Here is a 14810-nt window from a genome sequence, read left to right on the forward strand (position 1 = left end):
TTAGCTAATCCCTTTATCTACTACCATACATGCAACTAGCATTTACACACGCTATATTTAGTTTATTTCAATTATTCTGTTAAAGCAAGCACTTTCGGCTAATAAGGGGAACATTTATACTTCTGTTTTATTTCTGCTCTGTTTCAGTTTAAGTGACTGAATGTGCACATCCAGTCACTTAAAGGAGACGAATGAAAACATCAAACTTTCTAAAGAAGTTAAATATATAGAACGGAATTGATTATTTTGTGGAGACTTGAAAGTTCTGCTTTTGTGGTAGGTCAGCAGTCGGTTTAACTAAATTGCTATGCTTGATACGGAGATGCGAAAACAGATTACGAATTTAGCCGTAGACGTGGAAGCAGTGGCCTTCCAGAAACTGTCCTATACCGAATTAAAAAAGTACAGAAGGTTAAAGTGTGATAGACCCAACAAAAGTCCTCCATTTAATATCAAATTGGAGTTGATGAAGCATTTGTTAAAAGGTTTAGAGTAGGCTGGTAATTGTTTGCCGATTGATCAGGAGCGAGAGTGCATAACAGGCGTTCCTTGAGTGGACTGGGGTTCAAGCCCTTGACTACTAAATACGATGAATATTTGTATTAACGATTTATTGTAAACTCTGCTGACTTGGTTGTCTTGCCGGAGTATAAACAGAAAATTTGTTTTAAGTATTTTTTTTAAATCATTTTTCAAGTTTATCAGATCTCAAAGACCATAGTTTCCTCGAAACATGGATAACGATGTAACTTCGGGCAAGCAGTTTGAATGAATTATGACAGTTGAAAAAAGAATCTTGGATTGGCTTAAAAAATGTTGTTCACAACTATTTAGGGAACAATGAAGATGTCAGTTATAAAGGCGTTATTGAAAATTTTCTGAGTTCAAATGAAGTCTGTCAAATGGACTTGACTTTCATCTGCGAGTGACAGGGTGAGCGATTCCACTACGATATGAAACATTGCGGAGATGGGAGAAATCCCAGGTGCCGTTCGACACGAACATACCTTACGATATGAAACAGATGAGCCGACGATACCATGGAAGTGGGATCTAAACATGATGGCAAATTATTGCTGTGCTTTGAAGAAAAAAAAAAAAAAACATCTTGCTTAAACAAAAACCCCAAAAGGTTAATTTTAGACCCCAAAGGTTTCACGATAGGTTTTCAGACTTGAGTACTGTATACAGGTCTGGAGACCTCATTTTAGGAAGGATGTAGAGCTGCTGGAACGAGTACAGAGAAGGGCAACAAGATAAGTGAACGGAACAAAAGGTTGCTGGAACGAACTTCCATCTGTCGTTGGAAGTGGACAGCTTAAATAAATTCAAGGCAGAACTTGACAAACATTTGGAGCGAATGGATGGGTGAAATAGGAAGTGTGTTTTTTTTTTTTCCATTATTATTATTTATTTATTTGTTTATTTATTTATTTATTTTTTTGATTCTGAATAAGCTTGCTTTCTTGCATCATATGCCTCTGCTAATGCTAGACAAAAGACCTAGTATTCCGAGAAATCTGGTTAATCTGTTTTAATATTCTTTTGTTTTCTTCGCTTTAACTGATTTTTGCTTATTATTAAAATAGGCAAAATTTAATATTTTTGTTTCGATATTGTTTTAATATAATAACCAATAAAATTTTACATTTAATCCACTTTCCCAATCATCTGAAAATCATTACGCGGTACAGAAAAATGGATGAAAATTTTGAAATGAGCATTGCAAAAGAGAACATTACAAGTTTCAGTTTGCAATTCTGTGGTATTTCATAACCATAGAGATTTACTATGAGAATCTGCAAATGTTGACATTGGCCATATACAGTATTTATTTTATTTACTTATAGCTTATTTATTTACTTGTTTATTTATTATAGCTTTGAAATAATTATAAAAAACATAAATAAATCATAAATAATTATGATTCGAAGAACAGAAAATCGTGAAGAATAAAAATCAGTCAATGAAATTGAACGTTACTTTAGATTTTAATTGGGTGATTAGCAGTAAATCTACTGTTAGATGCATTCTCTGAAGGGTTTGGATAGAACTGTTGGTCACGTATTCCCGATGAACCCGTGAGCTAAAACGGCTACAAGGACTGAACTTAGCACGTCAGCAGAGTCGTCAGCGTTGCTGACTCATGACAAAATTTTGTTTTATTGGTGTCTGTGAAATCTTTGGCAATTTCACACAACGCCTACTGTATAATGCGAAAGTATGTGCACGCGTGTGTACAAAAAGTCTATCTCCATTCTCTAGCCAGTGCCTGTTTTTTCGTTCTCCGCATTTCTTCTCCATGTATGTGTGAGTGAGTTGGACGACGACCATCAGTATCACTCGTTCGGAGCACGTGGTCTCACGAAACGCAGTACTACTGCCGTCGTCCCGATCACTTGAACGTTCTCTAAGTGGCTGGCAGCCACCCGCTAGTTTTATCACATGCAGCGTTACCCAACCGGGCGGGTCCATAATAGAAAATCGATAGCAAACGGACCGTGATTGTGTTGGTGCTTGTGTCGTGTGCTCGCGCGCGCTACTTGATGATAGGCACCCGCACTCACTCGCTCAGCGTGGAGAGGTTTCGCTAAACGACGCTGTGGAAAGGCTGATAAGAAAATGGTCGAATTTTTTTCTCCGTTTCTGTCACGTTTTCCGTCCCTTATCCCCTGTGTTTACCTAAAGATATGCCTTCGTCATCGACACAAGATTTTTACTTTCCTGGCAACTCTTTCACAGTGTTAGCTAAACAGGTAGGCCCTTTGTAGTCTGCACCAGATAGTCCCATGTTTTCTGTGACACCTGAGCCGTTACTTGGAGAGAACAAAGAAGCGTTATGAATTCATATTCACAACGACTGCCTCGATTCTTTTCGTTGCCACGAGATGGCGGTACTGATTGATGGACTTCTTGATCGTGCTGAAGGTAATGCATTTGTTTTTTTTAATGAATGGTAATGGCGAAATCTCTTTTGGCATTTTGCTTTTACTATTGATTGTGCGTACTGAGTTCATATAGATTTTTTTTTCTTTTGTATATATATTGATAAATTAAAACGGCTACGGCTAATATCATAATCAAATAAAGAACTGTCAACCAACATGTTATAGTGTAATATGCCACTGTAAATAACAATACTAAAATTCAAAGCCCAGTCGAAAATATAAAATATTTTTGACTGTATTGAAAGCGTTCATAGAAAGAATTGATGAAATATCCCTTCTCTCTTTCTTTATTGCTGTTCGTTATTTTTAAAACTGAGTTATTTAAAGGTAGTGACAGAAGCTAAGTCGGTATCGCTACTCATCTGTAGGCGGTCGATGCCGCCTACAGATGAGTGAACCGTAAAGAAAGGTATGAATGACCTGAAGAAAAGATAGTCTACTTAAATGGGTTTACAGAGAACTGAAACCGACAAGCACACACACGGAAACAACGTTCAATTATTTTAGTAAAACCCTAAAAAGATGTACCTTCAGGGATAAAAATATAAATTTTAAAGCAGAAATTTTAGTAAAAAGCATGATTACCAAAGCCCTTTCGAAAATAAGAAAGTTACACAAGAGAAATATGTTGAGAGTAGGAGAACATAAAATGTAACCACAAGGATATAATCAACTACCGTATACTACCAAAAACAGAGTGGAATATTTGTAAAATCACAGCCACTCTCAGATCTATTATGAAGCTGAAGATAAAAGCGATTTGGATTTGAAATAGAACATTAACCGAGTAATAATAGAAATTTTCAGAAACTGGGAAATATGCATGATGATATTTATTGTTGAAAATTAAGGAAAATTCTGTATTTCTACCTGCTTCTAACTTTAAAATCGCTGTTCTTGTCCTCGTCGCTGATAAGGATAGCTGTACTTTCGCGCCGGATGAAAGGGTTAGGGTCCGAGTCCGTATAAATGTGAGAAACTTTTATAGGTTTCTTTTCATGCCGTGGCCAAATTAATTACCCTCCAGCAGGTTTGTGTACGGTTTTCCTCCGGAATCTCTTAATTTTTATTTATTCAATTGATTTCTACTTACAATCTCCCTTGTATAGCGTGAAAGCTAGAGGAGATAAAAAAATATATAACTCAGAATAAATTTACAAAAAATTGGCAGTTTAAAAATAAAAATAAAAAAAAAAAAGATCATTCGTGCTGGATGTTTCAAAGAGGAGTATCCACAACAGCTTACCAAACTTCTCGCACGAACTGCTTGATGGCAGCATAATACTGAGAAGCAAAAAGATTGCTTTGCAGTGCTAGTGAAAGGTGGAAAAAAAAAAAAAAAAAAGCCTGTCATCCTAAGACCTTCATGATACTGGACTCTGTTGATGGGTGACCATTTAGGAGGATAGTGACATTGATCTCCCCCCCCCCTCTTTTTTTTTTTTTCTTATTTTGGTGAAGGTTATTTTGCACGGACTTGGACAAATTGAGTCCCAAGCCGATGGTGTTCAAATGCAACTAGCTCTGATCTATAAGGGATCATTCTTTGAGGATACTTAACGTCCTTTTTAGTCACAGCCATCTTCAGGTCATTTTTGTAATGTTCTTATGCAGAGACAGGGAGGGATCAGAGGCTGCTACCAAAGAAAATGGCAGAAAGAACATGTTTCCCTCCTGAGGGATCTTTCTATCGAGGTGCAATTGTAGGAGCCTCCGTCATGAGCCACTCGGATTTCCTCATTAGTGAGGATTTGTCTGAAAATGTCTAGGAAACGGAGAGGGAATCAGAAATGATTCTTTAGAATGTTGAGGAGCTCATGAAAAGTCTGTAAAACGCCGCTTTAATGTCGTGGAAAACGAATTGGCCGCTGATGTTCAAGGGTTCTAAGGTTTTTTGGATCGTAACAAAGGTCTCACCCAGATTGGTAATCCGCAGTATTTACTACATTCAGCCTCTTCAAGGTTGAATATAGATAACTCGACCTATGACCGAAGCAGTGGCCGTTTAGGCGTCTCTGTATAGTACAGGGGTGAACAAAATAATGGAAACACCCGTGATAAGAATAAGATGTGCACTAATATGATAAATTTTTTTTTTTTCTGTTTATACTCCGGCACGACAACTAAGTCAGTACAATTTACAATAAATTGTCAATACAAATATTTATCGTATTTAGTAGTCACGGGCTTGAACCCCTGCCCACTCAAAGAACGCGCGCTATGCACTCTCGCTCCTGACCACTGGGCTACGTCAGGCTTATGATGTTGGGCCACCTTTTGCTGTTAAAACAGCTTATATACTACGTGAAATATATTCAAATAAATCTTGAACTGTCTTAAAAATATTAGACCATTCTTCGTTGAGGAACGTGTCAAGCTCCTCGAGTGATGAAAGTGAAGCAAATCTGTCTCTAAATATGCCCAAAGACTCAAACATTTCGGTGGTTTCATTCTTTTTAAGCCAAGAGTGTGTGTGTGTGTGTGTGTGTGTGTGTGTGTGTGTGTGTGTGTGTGTGTGTGTGTGTGTGTGTGTGTGTGTGTGTGTGTGTGCATCATCATCTTGAAACATGCGGAAAACAATTTTTGCACCATGAGATGAACCCGATCACTCAGAATGTCAGTGTAATGAGTAATGAATTGGGCAGTAATTTGCCCGTTCAGGGTGAGGATAGGGCCTCAAGAATATCAACATTTTTTGATGCCAACACCATTGTTGATTTTCTCGTGTTTCATGGTTGGCACAAGACAGTCAGGATAATGTAAACGTAAACTCTCCCAGATGTTGGGGAAAAAAGCGTGAATGATGATTCGTTTGACATGTTTCCAATCAAGTGTCCATTTTGGTCTCATGGGCATTGCCATCAGTAAGAAGTGGCTTGGCAAACAGCGGCTCTATCATAAATTTTAGCTTTAAGTTCTCGCTGAACAGTTTTGCTAGAAACTATACTGCTGAAACACTAAGTACTTGCGGTTAATTCTGAGGCAGTAGTTATGTTTTCGGACTACAATCCTTTTCAATATTCGTCGGTCTCTCTCAGTCAGTTTCGATTTTCTGCCACAAATCGTCCTATCAGATTTTGTTTTTCCATTACTTGATGAATGCAGAAGTCACTTTCGATACAGTTGCTTTGGATACATTTAACAAATCAGGAGTTTTAGTCACTGATGCCCCTGATAAACGTGCACCAACAATTTGATCTCTTTGGTATTCGGACAGGTCAGTCTTTTTCTTCATGTACCTTTTTTTTTATATCTCCTCTAAATAAACATCAGCTTTTGTCGTCTTTCCTTCGCAGTATCACCTGCAAGAAAGAAACAAACAAAAAAAAAAAAAAAAAAACAGCACTGCTTGTTCATAAATACATCATACAACCATTATAGAAACTACTATTTTCATATCAGGTGTTTCCATTGTTTTGTCCACTCCCTGTATGCCTTTCTTTAAACACTTTTTAACAAAAAAATTTTACTTTTCGGTCTGTAATGTTCATCGTTACTGTTCACTTAAAGCGGGGCTGGTGAAAAATTCAGTTTCGATTATTTCCGATTTGACTAGAAATGACTGAACCAGACCTCCGTAGGTTCTAATCAGGATACTTCGATTTCTTTTCTGAAAGAGTTATTAAATAAATAAATTTTCATCTTATATTGCGGGACAGCCGGATAGGTCCACAAGAGTTTACTAACAGAAAAGATACGAGAACGCCAACCCATTTAGCAGTCACGTCCGTGGGTTAGGACCACGGTAAACCCAAACGCGTGTGCTAATGGTAACCTGGCCCTTTACCACTTGGCTACGGACGGTTGCACTACACATGGACCTTTTTTGCTTTTAGGCAGATAAGGGTGGCACTTTCTGCTTTGTATTCGGGTTCATGAGTAAGGAAGCATGTCTGACTGTAAATAGCACTATTGTAAATGTATAGTTAATGCTAGCGCAATAGAAAGTAGATACATACATTTAAAAAAAAAATTGCAGCTATAAATATGGCTGCCATTTTGGTCTTTTCAAAACTGTAGTCTTTTGAGCACAGAGCGACATATAGCAAGGCATAGAAATGTCATCAGAAATGTTCTCAACTTTCCAACTATTGACGCTGAAGCTCTAAGCAGAGACCTGTGCTTATTACTAAAAACTTTATCCTTTAACAATCTCCATAAAAAAGGGAATCACAGTACGTCAAATACAGAGATCGCGGTGGCCATTTAGTGGTACCCCGCCGTCCGATCCAACGACCTGAGAACTTTTCGTTTAAGAATTCGTAGACAATTTTTGCGTAGTGATTTGGTGTTCCATATTGAATTTTAAAAAAAAAAGCAATGCTGAAAATTGATTTTGGACTGCATTAATGGAATTATTTTTGTCAATCTCGGGTAGCTTTCTTCCCTTTTCACGGTTTCTTCAAAGAAAAAAAAAAAAAAAGATCCGCGAACACTTCGTGTCCAAGTTCCAGCCCAGTTAGTAAGGGGCATCTAAATCCTTGTTAAAGATTAACTGAGGGTTGTTAAGAAAGTAATAAACACATTTATGGCGATTAGCCGTTCCATTTGGTTTAAATGTGGCTTTTAGCAGTTTCATTCAGAAGAGGGCAGTTAGGTTAATTATTGACTCCTCTCACTAACAGTGTCTCCACTCGCTGTCTCATAGACGTTCTGTTTCTGCTGTGTGCCTCTTCTACAGATATTTCCATGGGCACTGCTTTTCAGAATTGGATTCTATATTTCCCACTTTCTCTTCCGAACACGTGCTGCCACCAGCCAACAACCATTTACTGTCCAAATTCAAACTCACAGAACCAACTTTATCTTCCTCGTTTATTCATTCATCTGCAGCTTTCTGGAACAATCTTTCTTCATACGTATTTCCTGACAATTACAATCTACAGAAGTTCAAGTCCAATGTCAACAAATATCTTCTTTCGTCTTCTCAACCTCCAACCCAAGCACGGTACTAAGTACTATAGGTTCTAATACCTCTCGTGTTTGGTGTTTTCATAAAAAAAAAAAAAAAAAAATCAATTATTTTTATAATCTGCAGCAACCTGTACTGTACTATACTCAATGGATACGGAGATACAGCTGTTTGAAACTGGCGCGCACAGCTTCCTGACTCAGATGGGACCAAGAAGCAGCTATAACCTGATGCTGTTTGGTGTTAGAAGTGTTAAGAATGCCGCACATCTTCACACATGCTGATATGGTGTTTGTCTACGGTTTTTGTGGTGGAAGTGCTACTGCTGCTTGTAGAGAATGCCGTCGACAGTTTCCTAACCGCAGAATACCGGATTCAGGAGTGTTTACACCAAACTGCTTGAGACTGGTACAGCTCCCAGCGCTCATATTTCTGCTGAACGTGCAAATGAACAAAATGTGGATGAAATAGAACACATGCTTCAGTTGGTAAAACATGGTCCTGCTATTAGCACACAAAGAATTTCTACGCGTATCGGTGTTCCGCGACAAGTGTAGGGCGCACATTATGTGAGCACGGTTTGTATCCATTTCCCAGTGATTGGAATTTTGTCTGTGAGTAAATGCTAATCGCAGATTAATTCCATTAATACTGTTCAGCGATGAAGGTACTCACCCGTGACGGTATCAACAACACCCGTAACTCTCATAAGACGAAAATCCACGTGCCATTGTAGAAACAAAATTTCAATATCGCTTCCCTACAAACGTGTACAGGTGCGGTATCATCGACAATCAGTTGATTGGGCCGTTACAAAATCGTCTTACAGGTCCCATTTACCTAGAATTTCTGCAAAACAAACTTCGACTACTATTGGAGGATGTTCCCTTGGCATGTACTTTCAGCATGACGAGCTCGTACACATTATACCGGTCTGGTGATACAATATCTAAATCGAACTGTCCCTGAACGACCGCTGTGGTTCCATTCATTGGCCACCAAGGTCTCCAGACCTCACTCCGTTAGATTTTTTTTTTTTTTTTTTTTTGTGGGGATGGATGAAAAGGCAGTATGCAAAGAAAAGGTGAATACAAGAGACGAATTGCTCGTCACAATTTGGATACTGCTGCCTTCGTAAAGGAACGCCAACACGACCTCAGAAGAACAACACAGCATATTACCACAAGAGTTGCAAAATGCATTGAGGTTGGCGGCGGAATTTTCGAACATTGTGTGAACTGTAAAAGATTTGTCAATTATTTGTGTTTTGTATCATTCAAAAAAAGTCAATAAATATGAACAATAAGTCATTTATCGTTCTTTAATACCTCTCATAATGGCTTTGTGCGCGCCAGTTTCAAACAGCTGTATCTCCGTGTCCATTGAGAATTGGACACATGTTTATCAGAACTTTTTCGCTCAGAATAATCAATACTATAACCTCACAAAATATTTACTATTCCTCCGGAATCACCCCGTATATACAAATAAATACAATTAAGTCAATTTTTCGCGTTTGTATATCGTCTTAGCTGAAATGTGCTAAATGACCAGATCTGCTATTTAAGCTCTATTATTTCTGTTTTTCCGATAGCAAGGTAAAAATCTACAGACTTCTTTCTTTCTCAAAATTATGGCTTGTCTAGACATCTCTTCATTTTTTTCCCCTTGAAATTATTTAAAATATTAAATCAAACCAGGGAATAAAAATCGTGCCGAGAAAGTGCAGCCACTCAAGTCGATTTTTAAAAAAAATGAGAAGAGATGTCTAGACATTTTAGAATACTGTAGTTGCTAATGTTAGTGCTTGATGACGTCAGTGGTTTTACTACGGACTACGCATTCAAATGCAGGGTCAACCAGAGATTCCAGCGAGCCGGGAAGATGCCCCGGGCGTCGAAATTTTAAAGATGCATTCTGCCTGCTTTATTTATTTTTATTTCTATATTATTTAGGTTTATTTGTACTGTATAGTAACTTGTCACTACGCGAGATACAAATTGCCAACTCCCTTCAAATGAAATGGTTGGCTGGTTGACTGGGTTTTCTTCTAGTTTATCGATTACTTTGGTCAATAGTAGTTAAGCGTATGGGTTATCGTGTATTATGTCTGTACACGTGCATGTTCACGCTTCTCCTTGCATATTGTGCAGGCAGAACAACAACAAAAAAATAAATAAATAAAATAAACCCGAAATAACTGACTGGGTAATCCCAATTCCTTCTGTGTTGAGGTTTAAATAAGAACTCATCACACAAAATTCAATGCAAGTTTATGCCTGGTTGTTCAGGGTGGACATTACCGATCAGTGAAGATGTAGCTGAAATAAAGATTACTATTGTAGGAGCAGAGAAAAGATTTAAAAATCGACCTTGACTATTTTATTTTTTTTCCTAAAATAGTACAGTAAATACATAAAATGAAATAAAAGAAAGAAAGAAAGAAAATTAGTCACTTTTCGAGGTATTCTCTTATTCAGGATACATCCCCCCCCCCGAGTTCTAGGAGTTTTTTCGGTATTCCATTTTCGAAGAAATTTTACGGTTGATGTGGACCCCACTTCTGTTCTTAACTCATTATTCGACTTGAAGTTCTTGCTTCCGAATGTTCTTTCAATGGATGAAACAGGTAGAAGTCACAGCATAACAAAAAGGGTTTGAAACGGAACGCTCGTGAGGATAAGACAGGGGGTAAGACTAATGTAATGCGATGTTTGAACAGCATGTTGCACAGGTTATTCTGATGTGGACGCTGCTTATTGTATCACTTCGGGATTCGGTTGCAGTGGTAACAATAACTGATGAAAATGCAGCCATTCGGAGTTGTTAATTGATGCAGAGGGGAAACATTAAAATCAAGCAATATAAAATAAAATACCTTAATTTCATTTTTTTTTTTTTTTTTTCAAAAAATGAATCAATAAAAATGAAACTCGTTATTAGTGCCGGATCGAACATACATTGCTAAAGAGGAAAATACAATGCCAGGTTTCAAGGCGTCAAAAGATAGGGCCATGCTCTTGCTTGGTGCTAATGCAGCGGGAGATTACAGATTAAAACCACTGCTTGTGTACCATTCTGGAAATCCTCGTGCATTTAAGGGCATCAATAAAGCCACCCTACCCGTGCATTTCTGATCGAACCAGAGCGCATGGATAACAATATCTCTCTTTGAGGATTGGTTTAAATGCTGCTTCGTTGCCGAGGTTGAAAAATATTGTAAAGACAACGACGTTCCTTTTAAGATTTTGCTTCTATTAGATAATGCTCCTGGACATCCTACGCATCTAGATGATTTCAATTCGAACCTGAGAGTCATATTTCTACCGCCAAAAACGACTTCACTCACCCAATCTGTGGATCAGGGTGTTATTTCGAATTTAAAAGCATATTATTTACGTACAACATTTGCTCAGGCATTGTCTGCAGTAGGCGATGAGAAAAAATTTACGTTAAGAGACTTTTGGAAATCTTACAACATTTACTACGCCATCTTAAACATTAATAAGGCCTGGGCGGAAATTAATAAAAGTTTTTTAAATGGTGCATGGAAGAAAATATGCCCACAGCACGTAAAAGGCTTCGAAGGATTTGAAAAAGACGAATCATATGAAGAGGTTACAGAAAAGATTGTAAAGGTTGCAAAGCTACTTCAGTTGGAGGTTTTGCCAAAGGCGTGGAAGAGTTAATAGAAGAAGAAGAGAAGGAATAATCTAACGAAGAACTTATTGACTTGCAGGCAGCGATATGAAAGAAGAAAATGCTGACGAAGTTCAAGATGAATCAAATGAGGAGCCGAGACTTCATCACCAGAGAGATGGCAATGGCAATTTCGTGAAATTGCATCGGTAATGGCGAGGTTTGAGAAAATGAAACCTGACAGCGAACAATTCTTAAAAGTTAACAGAGGGGTGAATGATATGCTTTCTTACTAGAAAGAAATCTGCGATGAAAAGAAAAAAGCCGCCGTCCAATCATCCAATAATATGTTCTTTCGTAAGGTTGAGCGGCCAGCCCCTTCTAAATCTCCACAGCCCTCAACCTCCGCAGCTGCGTACTTATCAGTTGAAAACGTCGATTCTGGCAACGATTCTCAAGAGGTAACGATTAAAACGTCTCCTTTTTTTTTTTTTTTTTGTAATTTTATAATTTGGAATTTTTTTTTAAATTGCACGCTTGTAATCTTTCCTCCGCATGAGATAAAAAAAATTGAATAAATACAATAAATAATTCTATTTACATGTTCGTCGAACATTTCTTTTTTGATTCAATCAATTCAGCGAGCACAGTTGCGAGTGCTGCACAAGCATGGGGGAAATTCCGACTTACGTAGCGTTCCGCGGAACGTATCCCTTACGTAAGTTGGTGAGATTCCTGTATAAAGAATACTTAATAATAACTTTGATTATTGCGCAATGTCGCTTATAAAAACGTAGTACTGGAAATATTTTGTAATAAAAATTGAGAAATATACGATTTCAGAGAATATAGGCTTCGTGGTTCTCATTAAAAATATTGTGTTGAATCAACCGTGCGAGTCAGTGTTGAAAACCGCTGCTCTACCGTAAAATACTCAGATTGGTAGGAGTGCATATACAGGTACTTTTTTTCACGAAGTGAAGACACCGACTGGTGGAAAAATGTAACAATACTAATATATAAACAGGAGATAAGCAACTGCGAGAAAGTTAATAAATTTTTTGTTTATTTACTAACAAAATGGCCCTTAGCCCAAGCCAACTGTTTCTTTCCTGGTGTAATAATCGTTTTTAGACCGCTACACGACCATGAAGTCCTGCTTTTTTAAGACGAAGTTTCAGAGTACAGGCGGGCCTCGATTAACGCGATTAATTCATCCCGCGAGTGCATCGCGCAAAACGGAAACGCGTTAATCGAATATCATAACCAATAGGAAAAATTATAATTGGTCCTTGACCTTCTGGAATGTCCATAAAGAATTTTAAAATTACCTTTTTAAATAACTTTGTAACTGTATATAATGTAAAAGATAATGAAAATAATTATGGAATTAAATGTTTATTGTTTAAAACAGCGGTTCTTAAACTGTGCGCCGCAGGATATTTTAAATTTTCGAGGGAAACACAGCGATACTCGACATCTGTCGGACACCGCGCGAACTACTAGCTCGAGGTAGTTCACAGTTTCAGCATTTCGTATTAAGTTGTTTGGATCTAACTACTAAACGGAAACTGTTAGATCCAAACGAAACTTTTGGTCTGGGTGCGCCTTGAAAAAATTACTGAGACATTAAAGGCGTCGTGAACCGAGAAACTTTGGGAACCTCTGACATAAAATACACAATGAATAAATTACTGTTGCGGAAATATTTGAACAGTGTTGGCTTTCTCTTTTCATCAGTCAATTTCCGATAGCCGACAATAATCTTCTCTGGGCCCTAGCGAAATAAATATCGCAGAGAACATCAAACCTTTTGTTTGAGGTTCTATGCGATACGAAAGATTTCATCTAATTCTTTTACCGTTATCTCCTTTGCGGTAACATTTTCATCTGGCTCATTTAAAAATTTGAATTTTTAAATGCAAGTCTGCATTGACTTTATTAGCAGGAGACAAACACGTCTTCTTCCTATGGGTGATGGAACACACCGAGGCGGGCAGCAGGCAAACGTTTGTTTATTGAACGTACGACTCGCGGTAAGCTTAACACGCGATTCAAATCTTTTCAACTATCACATAAAAAAAAAAAAAAAAAAAAAGTTCGCGTTAACTGGAAATTTGCATCATGTAAAGTGAAGTGGTATCATTTTTCAAATAGCGTTAACTGAATATCGCGTTATGCGAGGCCTGGCTATAGTGTAGACACGGGAGTTTCTCTGCTTATGTGGAACTCGGCTCGGATTTGAGGTGCAGTAAGTCGTAGAACTTTTAAAAATCGATGTTATGGTCTTATCTCGTGTTTCCGTTGTTAGCACGCGATTGTCCTGATCCTGGTTTGTTCTTTAAACTTTGAGTCTTCTTGAATCGCCGAATAGCAGTTTGTACTCCTTCAAATGAAACCTAGTTTTTGCCAGTACTTCTCATGGAATAGCATTTCTTTGTATAGAAATGTTCTCCATGCATTCGCAACTCTCCTTAAATATTTGACGTAGCCCAGTGGTCAGGAGCGAGAGTGCATAGCACGCGTTCCTTGAGTGGACCGGGGTTCAAGCCCGTGACTACTAAATACGATAAATATTTGTATTGACGATTTATTGTAAACTCTACTGACTTGGTTGTCGTGCCGGAGTATAAACAGAAAAAAAATTTATTTATTTATTTATTTTTTTTTTTTTTCCATTTCAACAATGAAGATCTTGACAAGCAAGATTCCTTATACTGTACTTATTGTTTCAGTAGGCTAGAATATAGGTAGACAACATCTTAACAATAACATATGCAAAAACTTTTAACGAACGAACTGCTTCAATTATTGTGCACGATTTTAGAAAAAGTTCAAGTCAAATTTGAAACCCTCGCATAGTCTATATTATTTTTAACAGTGAATTATGAAATTTTGCCCCAGTTCATTGGATCATCCTTTACTCCTCCCGCCCTTTTTTTTTTTCGATAATTATTCGAAATTTCGATTAGTCGCGGCATCTTAGTTGGCACAGTACAACTAAGATGCCGCAATCTGCCACTTCTGCACAATCACTCACATCTGCGATTGTTTAGTAATAATTTCATGTCACCAAATGGTAGTGCTTTTACTGTAGAACGTTAATTTAAAGTAGCTTATTAGTATTTATTCATATGTAAATATTATATATGAATGCTTCCTCATTTCGATAATTATCTTCTTTATTTATTCTTCATTCATAATAAAGTAGTAATAATAATTATTATGTCCATTATTTCAGCAAAGATGGCTTCGACCATACAGCCTATTGGCTAGGAGGTTGTACAGTTCAAATAAAATGATACAAAATA

At 37.5% G+C, this 14810-nt stretch overlaps 1 protein-coding gene across 3 annotated transcripts in view; it reads left to right on the plus strand.

Annotated features, from left to right (window-relative positions):
- Positions 1 to 2819: 2819 nt before the first annotated feature.
- Positions 2820 to 14810, plus strand: part of LOC150085658 (LIM domain-binding protein 2-like) — a 323298-nt gene continuing 311307 nt past the window's right edge. For all 3 annotated transcript variants that reach the window (XM_090373421.1, XM_090373423.1, XM_090373422.1), the window contains exon 1: positions 2820 to 2928. The gene's annotated coding sequence lies outside the window, so the exon portion shown is untranslated. The remainder of the gene's footprint in view (positions 2929 to 14810) is intronic.

The sequence above is a fragment of the Mastigoproctus giganteus genome, chromosome 5 (assembly GCF_048544385.1).
Source record: "Mastigoproctus giganteus isolate SK-2022 chromosome 5, ASM4854438v1, whole genome shotgun sequence".
In the NCBI taxonomy this organism is placed as follows: domain Eukaryota; kingdom Metazoa; phylum Arthropoda; class Arachnida; order Uropygi; family Thelyphonidae; genus Mastigoproctus; species Mastigoproctus giganteus.